Genomic DNA, 8,230 nt, shown 5'->3' with positions numbered 1-8,230 from the left:
GTTGTACGATGTTCACTGGTTGAAAATATATTTATAAATGAAGAATGAAGAAATGTTAAGCGACTTATTCCTAATTATTATAAATAAAAACGAATTAGTAAAATATGACAATGGAAAAAATATATATTTGATGCTTTTGTTAAAAAAAATTTCCAAGAAGATGAAAGTTTTAGATTGGACTTCGACACAATAATAATGATTTAATATTATATTTTGTGAATATCTCGTTAAGAATATTTTAGATGTATGTTGTTTATAATAAATTGCTAAGTATTTTATTTATTTCAGTGGAGTGTATTTAAATATTACATTTAGTCATACAATATGTATGTACAATGTACATTTTTTTAAGTGAAAACAATACAAATTTAATTATTATGAGATTTTTTATTGGCCCCCTCCAGAGTCAAAGAACCTAAGCCTGGTTATGTCGCTATTACAAGCTACAAGTTTTATGATATAAAAACACATTATTTAAGTAACACATAATAATTAATAAGCTCTTTTGATACATGCATTTACCTAACCTGACCTTAAACCCTTAAACGTTGAATTGGTGGACGGTACACCACAAAAAACGCATTATAATATATACTTCGTGTGACAACTAGTATAATTATCAATGACAAGTTTTAATACCTTATTGGTATCAAGGATGTTCCTGACGCTGATTTGATGCGTATTATTATGTACGGATACGTACTTATTAATACTATATTACAATAGACTGGAGAACTGCCAAAATACGTGTGAAAAATATCTTGTACCTTATTCGCGTGTTTGTTGTAAGTCGACGACGTATACCTACACCTTATATTACTATCATAAAGAAAAAAAATATTATTTACTATACACATTGACAGGGTGTTTTCCAGTTTTTCTGTTTGAACACTATATAGTTATGGTTATCAATGTACTAACAAAAAACAAAATGGCTATGGCCCACCCAGCATAAACATAATATTTCGTAGCTGCAGACGTTGGATTAATTTTCGAAATATTATTATCCAGTGTAATTATTATTATATAAGTCAAGAATGCGAATAAAAAAAATATTCATGTTATTTTGTTATTATTATTTTTATTATGACGTACCATATTTTAATAAATAGTAAACGTAAAACTATAGCATCATATAACAAACGACAATGTCATTGTCCTTTCGGTGGTTAGTGGTGTGTATGCATTATGTACGTTCAATTCTTTTTAGACACATCTTTGATGGTGTATGCTTAGTCGGTACAACGGGCTAAGTAACACATCAAATATTCATACCGCAGGCACAAACGATGTCAATTAGATAAAAATAAAAGGAATAAAAAGTGATAAAATAAAACAATAACGCAGTTACCTATCAAATATTTTAAATTAAACGTATCCATTGTGTTATAATAGGTATATTTTATCAAATAAGGAGATATTCTTAATAAAACATCGTCTAAAAGTCAAGTTTATTATACTGTTTCAAGCGATGATTTAGTAAACACTATTACACTCATATTATTGTGTTGTCTGCTTGCTGTAATAGCATAATATAATCGAGTGACGGAGAGTGTAATGCTGAAAATAGATTATACCTACCAGGGCATTTATTTTTATTTCATAATATTTTTTTATTTATGTTAGCCATATTATACAAATCAAAATCGTAAAGGTATTAAATGTCGACAATAAGAAGTATTGAATTTTGAAATATTAAAAAAAAAAATAAAAAAAACTATGATTGTTATAATATTTACTTTTTCATATAAAAATCAATTTTAATTTTGACGACTTTATAATTTGATCTTTTATTATTATTAAATATATTATTTAAATAGGTATTAAAAAACATTTTAAAAATCGTTTGCATAGAATAATAATGGATTTTTTTTTTTTTGTTTTTGTTATGATTATTTGTTGTTAAAGTGTGTTTTAAAAGTTGAAAGGAGCTTCAAGGATAGACATATACAACGTATGAATTTTACATAATACAGAAACATCTAATCTTTATTGTCACATATTATATTTTGTAAAGAAAAATTGACAACATTCCTGCTGCCTGGGACAAATTTCCACTGACAACATCGTAATAAAAATGTCTATAATGTCATGACATGTTGCGCTCGTTGTACCAAATTTAGAAGTAGACGCATATAGTTGTCAGTTTAAAGATGTGTTCGCTCATAATATAGTAATACGTGAAACATGATAATATAATATTATACAGATATTAAACCGAGTGGCGTCCAAACTTGACACAAAACCCAATACCAAATATACTAAATAATTGTATTATATATATTATTGTTATAATACAATGTTGTTATATTTTGTTAAATACATATTTACACTCGAGATACGTTTATATTAACGAGCTAACGGAATGATAACGAATGACATACCTATGACCTATATTATAAAGCCACATCGTCCCATATGTCTATGATAATACACTAAATACAGTTAACTATACCAACAATGGTGTACAAACTAAGGGTAACCGCCTGTCGCAACCATTATGCTGTATATTTTTGTAGATATCGGTGTGACGACAACTTGGTAAACTATAGTAAATAGGTCGATGGTTTTAAAAGAACGAATGAGTAAATATTGATACAAATAAATGTATACTACCTACTGATAAACGACAAATGCAAACGAAACAAACTTTTGTCCGAAAAAAAAATTACCGTATTATATAATATTACGGTAACGACATGTTCGTAGAGCATAAAAACACTTTAGAATAAAAATATACTAAATTCACACATTATAAATATTTCATTTTCGTATAAGTATAGTATACGATATAATTTATATTATAATCATTGATCAAACATTACATAATTTATATATTAGAATTATTTAGATTGCGTTATTACACCGTTAAACAACATTTTACTAATATTTCTAAAAAAAAATCAAGTTTTTTTATTATTATTAAAATAATTGTAGAATATTATTATTATTAATCCAACGATCTGTATCTTGCAGGTACTTTTTATTAATTGCCGAGTATGATGGTTAATGGCCTTGTGACGTAAAATTATATTTAATAATGCATCAGATTAGTCTAACTTTATTAAATAAGTACCTATTATGTGTACCATGAACAATACGTATTTATTATTACACTTAAAAACTGTATATATTTTAACGGACTTTTACTTTTGATGAACTTTAGCTTGAATATTTTAATGAAATAATAAAACTAATAGTCCAATACTCATCGGCCATCACTGTTCTTCTATAATCATATTATATTATTATCATAAATGATATAATAATTAGATGATTATTATAATAAATTAATATTATTACCTATACCTCTGGAAGAAAATACATTTTTACGTTTTGAAGTATATCTAATTTAAATTATGATTTATAATTTATTTATTACAAAATATCTTACTTTTAATCATAAACAATAACTTACAATTACTTGTTGATATAAATAAATAAACCTCAAGATCAAGATATTAGATCTGTAATAAGTTTTATGGCCTACAGTAAGAAATATTAATGATATTATGTTTTTCTCAAAAGGGAGAAACTTAAGTTTTTTTTCATTCCGAGCGTCTAAAGATTGTTCATGTATAATATATATACATATGTGTATATATTGTTGTGTAATGTAATATATTATAATATAATGATGATGCTATTTAATTCGACATTAGAATTATTAACGAGAACGCTCTATATAATAATATGTTTGACAACAGTGTTTCCATCTATCTTTTAATCATGATTCATGACTGCAGTTTTAACATTTAATTACACACTGCATGGTAAATACATTTTATATATAGTATTTTATAAAGGTACCGAGGCTTTTTAAAACGTCTATGATATAATTATTTTTTTTAAAGTTTGAACATCTATTTGTTATAAATAAAACCAACTTTTGGCGTCATTTTACCAAACAAGCTTTAATATTTCAATGCTTTAGGTTCACTGCAATTTAGTCTTCAGCGTTCATTAACACAGTAACAATATTAATTATAAGTAATGGTGATGCGAATTAATATAAAACAGGTATTATTTAACTAAAATTATTAAAAGACAACAAAGGAAAAAAACAATTGTAAAAAGTGAAGCTTGTAATAGAAAGTCAAGAATATATTATAATTATAATTATATGATTATAAGTATGCTACGCATAGTGTATGTGTGTATTGCGATAATTTTTTTTTTCAAGAAAAAACAATTTAACCTTTTCCAAATCTACTTAAATAGAGATCACGGAGTACTTCTAACAGTGTATTCAAAATTTCAAAAGAAAGCGAAGAAGATGCTATGAGAAAATGAATAACAATTTCAATTTAATATTAATTAGTTATTCATCTACTTGTATTGTGCAGGTATAACAATAAAAAAATTATAAAATTTAAAGAGAAACATTTTAAATCACAATTATTAATAAAAATACTTTATTCAACCGTCGTTACAAAATATTATGTTAAATACATTTTTATGATCATATTTCAATAAAAATATAATTTGGATTATTTGATACATATTATTAATTTATTCATTAATTTATATGCAGATTTAATTGTTAAGTACCGTTAAACTCTTACTTCAATTTGCAATTATCATCAATTACTTTTTATACTTGGTATTCTGCAATTAATAATATTAAATTGTATATAATATTATTGTTTAAAAAAGCTAGACCCCGAGAACAAATTTAAAAGAAAATTTTAAATAGTTAACTAACCAAAAACTAAAATGTGAGTTTTTCAGTCATCCGTCACATGGTCAGAATTTTCAAATTAACGAATTAGAAAAAAACTGAAAACGCTGTTCTGGTGTAGGTACATGAATATAAGGATTCAAGCATACTTGATTACAGAGTAAGTCGTTGTAGTAGAAGTGTTAATAATTTTAATTAATTAATAAAAAAATATATCAAAACTAAAAATATCGCAAATTTAAAATATCTATAAATAGATTAATGTGGATTTATAATTTATTAATCGCTATCCTTAAATAAACAATAATTATTAGAAAAACTTTCAAAACAAACGCAGTGTGCGTATTATCTATGTAACAAAACTAAGATTTCCTGATTCGGATAGTCTATTCTTTGAATTATGTTTTTCAGTTGATTCCAGTTTCTCCGTGGAGTCTTCGGAAAAATACATGTCTAACAAAACTGTTTCGGCTTTGGCAATACAAATAAATAGCACTCATTTATGTATATATATATATCTCCAGACATGTATGGATTGGGTAATGAAATACATTTTTTGTCGCAAGAGAGAGTACAGTGAATATAACGATAATTTATCTTGTATCCATTGGTTGCAATGGGTTAACACCTACTTTCTCACACGATGTCTACACTTTGAAGCCCTAAATTAATTTGTGTAGTTCAATCAATACATTTAAATATCGTTGCCTACTGAAAACGTTTTAAAATTTAATTTGGGACATTGCAGGTATATTATAGATTTCTTGTTTTCTACAATAATTATCATATTACATTAAATATTGTAATAATAATGTACATTTGTTAGTTGAAGCACTTGAAGTGATCAATTGAGAGATTAATGTGGTGGAAGTTAAAATTTTTCACTTAGAACGTAGTTTACGATTCGCAAAGCTTTGCTGGGATTAATGAACTTAATAACAACGTGAGAGAAATCCATTATATTTTTAAGAGACTTTTATAAAAATATCATTTCTTCAACCATTTTTATATTATGTTTAGATCTAAGGTAATGTGTAAGAAATATTTTCTTTCATCCTTTTAAGCTATTTAAAAACTAAAGGATATAAAATTTGAACCAAAGTATAGGCCTTATTTTATGTTATACGTCTTGATTTTTTTTTAAGTTCCATTTAATATTTATAATGTAAGTACGTAAGTAGGCGCATTATAAAATATTCTCGAAATATTACTTTCAGATGTATAATAATAACACATTATAATATAAATTGTTTAATATGTTGAGATAAGCGAAGCGAGACGAGTGCCCTTTGCCCATTTCATTTGTATCGGGTTGGTTATTTTTTTCTATATTCAGTCAAAATATCCAGTAAATGTTGTTTTTTTACGAGAAATAGTTATTAATAATACCCTGTCATTAAAAACTCTTAAAATAAATGTTTTGTAACTTAATAGGATGGCTAATTGTAAATTATAATAGTGAAACTATTTTATTCACGATACCAATGACAATCATAATGATCTATAATAAAAACTAAATATCTACTAAACTATATGTTTAAAAATGTAATACAATATTGATATCTGAAAATATATTATATTATTATCAAGTGTAAATTTGACTAAATATTATATATGTATAGGTAGGTACTTATTAATAGTATAATGCTCTCTAAAAATATAAAATGTGTATTGTATATAATACCACTTAAATTAGTTTGAGTAGTAATCATTTTTACTGTAAAATACTAAAATCATATTTTTCATGTATTAAATTTTGACTGAAACGTCGATTACCCTTTTTTGTCGGGCTTGGCCGTAGACACTATAATCGAAATAACTTTAGTGACTACAAATTTAATTTAGTAAACTAATTCGTTCAAATTTTTTAAACGGTTAAAGCAAAAGTCGATAAAATCAATTATTTTTTGAATAAAAATCAAGATTAAATTATTTTTATATCTAACTTAAAGAATTATGAACACTTACCGTAATAGTATAAGAAAGATTTATTTTGATAATAATATTATAATATAACATCATAAATTCATCAGCTAACATGATTTTATAGTGTATTGCGACGATCAACGAACATTCACAAAAATATTTGTATATTAAACGTATATAATGTATTAATTTCGGTGTTATAAAAGATCTATCAATATGGACAATTGTTTAGTAAATAAAGTAAATATATATAGTATGAATTAAATCATATATGTAGTACGAATAAGATATGAGCCTATATGTGTACGTGTATATATAACTTTTATGTAGCTAAATATAGCGTGTTATAAAGACGTGTTGATATTAAATTTATGTTTTGATATTTTAGTGGTGACTAACCCATTCAGTAGAAGTATGAATAATTGTTATAAAACATCAAAAATATGTTTTGAATTTTTTTGAGTAGTCTCATTAATGTCTCCGTGTATAATCAACCCTATTTTCGTCCTTTAAAAGTATTTTCTTGATATTAATTGCACATTTACACGCAAAACTTATTTATGTGTTGAGTGTAAACCAAAGTCTGTGATATTTATAAAAATTATAAAAAGAAACTACCGAAGAGAGATAATTTTGTAAATAATTAAGGTATTATACCAAATTATTATTTATAAGTTGTAGATTAAGGTTTAAAACTTTAAACGTAGCAGTAGGTGTAATAATGTCTTAGGTCATAATATACTGTAGAATAATGTACCTATCTATAATGTTGTTTCGGAAATTTTATCAACAAGATAAAATAAAACAGGTTAAGTCATATCTCGTCACCACAATGAAACTCGTACAACCAACCGACGGAAGTTTAGTAGTTTAGAGACTTATTTTAGCGTCCGAATATTTTTCGAAACATAAAATATTTAATAAATAAACGCACCTATAATTTTTTGATTTTTACTCAACTCGTTTTCGGATCGAGAGGTGTATCTCTGATAAAATATGCAAAAATATGTAGAACATATACACTGATGTCACAATACGGAAAAATATACACTATACAATTTTGATATTTAATCAATCAAGTTTTGATTTATGGACGCTCATTGATGCATGTATATAATATTGAAAACTTTATGCAACATCCGGTCTTTACATATAGCACGAAGCGCCACTAAAATAGCCAAAACAATATTTTTATCATAATATGAAAATATGGTATGTATGATATAATCGTCGACCTAAGTAGCGACGTAGCACTCTCGCACAATCATGCAGAGATCATTTTATTGGTAGTTTGGTGTCTCGAAATATCATATACCTACATCCCACACTTCACTGCAGGTACTCGAGTCGGACGATTTTTAAGGTTCAACCGAGCATTTTTTCAACGTTTCAAGACAATATAATATAATACATCACGTGGCCACATAATATGCAGGTAAATGCGCGTGTCTGTAGGTGCAGTAATATACATTTCACACGGTAAATATATATTATATATACGTATAATGCACACAATATCATAATAACCTATGGTCGGCGCACTCGATTTGATGTGCATATTACATAGCCGCACAATGCTATCGTCCATTAGAGTTTTTATTCATAAAAATGTTTCACGGCACG

This window comes from Aphis gossypii, chromosome 1 (assembly GCF_020184175.1).
Source record: "Aphis gossypii isolate Hap1 chromosome 1, ASM2018417v2, whole genome shotgun sequence".
Classification (NCBI taxonomy): Eukaryota; Metazoa; Arthropoda; class Insecta; order Hemiptera; family Aphididae; genus Aphis; species Aphis gossypii.
Note: the sequence above shows the minus strand (reverse complement) of the source record.